Source organism: Phocoena phocoena, chromosome 2 (genome assembly GCF_963924675.1).
Source record: "Phocoena phocoena chromosome 2, mPhoPho1.1, whole genome shotgun sequence".
NCBI classification, from domain to species: Eukaryota; Metazoa; Chordata; class Mammalia; order Artiodactyla; family Phocoenidae; genus Phocoena; species Phocoena phocoena.
The window spans coordinates 13,305,202-13,306,868 of NC_089220.1; the positions used below are offsets into that span (position 1 = coordinate 13,305,202).

The 1,667-nt window shown below is 43.8% G+C and overlaps 1 non-coding gene across 1 annotated transcript; it reads left to right on the forward strand.

Moving 5' to 3' along the window:
- Window positions 1-1,269: 1,269 nt before the first annotated feature.
- TRNAV-CAC (transfer RNA valine (anticodon CAC)) lies at window positions 1,270-1,342 on the forward strand. Its single transcript has one exon. It is a non-coding gene; the product is annotated as a tRNA-Val (tRNA).
- The last annotated feature ends 325 nt before the right edge of the window (window positions 1,343-1,667 follow it).

The following is a 1,667-nucleotide window of genomic DNA, read 5'->3' on the forward strand; positions in this document are numbered from 1 at the left end:
AATTTTAACCTTATGAAACTCCCATTCCCCCATCAGATTATGTTTCGTTTTGAATGTAACATTCCACATTTGTTCGGTAAATATTCAAGTGAGCTCTTTGTGGAGCCCTGGGCTGGGCACCTAAGTGCTGTAGAAATTGAGAATAAACACTTGACTGTTTTTGCTTTTAGTTACCTTGGAGAGCTCGTCCTTTTTCAAGATTTCCAACTCCATGCAGACCTTTCCAGCTCTGTAAACCTCCAGGCCCACATCCCCTCTCAAGTATCCTGTCATCTGAAACCAAACTCCACCTCTAGGCTGGTCTTCGGCTGGGACGTGCCTTTGGCTGGGCCTTGAAGTGTGGAGGTTGAATGGGTGTGCGGAGAGAGGCAGGGGAGGTGTTCTAGGTAGCAAAGCAATTAATTAGGAATAAAACAGGTGTGGTGGCACTGCTCTCAGGCTCCTGTGGACTTGGGGGATGGGAGAGAATTAAAGCAGGTAAACCTTGTGTTCCACTGATGATCAGTGAGGTGGTGTCAGTGCACAGAATGGACTGGAAGGACCCTGGAGGCGGGGGGACCAGCCAGGAGGCTGTTTTACTGTTGCAAGTATACCATAGGACAGTATCGATGACAGTGAGAGACCATTTCCATCCTTTTGGATGAGAGGGTCATGGGCCCTTTGAGAATATAATGAAAGCTGTGGGTGTGATCCCCAGAAAAATATGCACACATGTACCACATATTATGTGTGATTTTGGAGGGTTGGTTCATGGGTCAGTAGGTGATTTGGGATCCCCAAAGGACACAGGAATATTTGCACAGTCTAACTGGTGGGAGTAAATAGGGAGACTCTGGGAAAGAAGGGAACACGTTTAGTTTCGTACAACAGGACAGGTTGAGCGGGGGTGTGCTCTGGACAACTGGACACCTGTCTGGAGCTGTGAGGAAAGGCCAGGCAGCATGGCTGGAGCGGGAGAGCTGAGTCATTTGATTCAATCGCAAGAGTTTATATTTTGAGAATGAATGCGTTTCCTGAATTAACAATAAGCAGAAAGCAATCAAGTATTTCCCAGCATAAATGCTGGGGGCACTATTTATGTGGGTAATCTTCCTAGAAGTGTTTGAGATCACTGTGATAAAAGCCATACATAAAGGAATAGACTCTAGGTGAATCCCTAAGTAAATTAGTTCATTAATATTCATTATGAAGCTTAAAAATTAAATGTAAGGTGTAAGACTCAAGATCAGGATAAAAGATGACCATCTAAAATTATAGTTATTAGGGACTTCCCTGGTAGCCCAGTGGCTAAGACTCTGCGCTCACAATGCAGGGGGCCCAGGTTTGATCCCTGGTCAGGGAACTAGATCCCACGTGACGCAACTAAGAGTTAGCATGCTGCAACTAAAAGATCCCGCATGATGCAACTAAAGATCCCTCGTGCAGCAACAAAGATCCTGCATGTAGCAACGACGATCCTGTGTGCCACAACTAAGACCCAGCGCAGCCAAATAAAATAAGTAAGTAAATAAATAAAAATTTTAAAGGGTATAAATGCTTTAAAAAAATAAATAAAATTATAGTTATTAAAATAAGTTTAAGATGAACAGATACATCAAGATGTCTCAGATTTTCAAAATTGCTTTCGCAGTGTCTACAGGCTGCAAGGGAAGCAGTTGTAGGTCAGA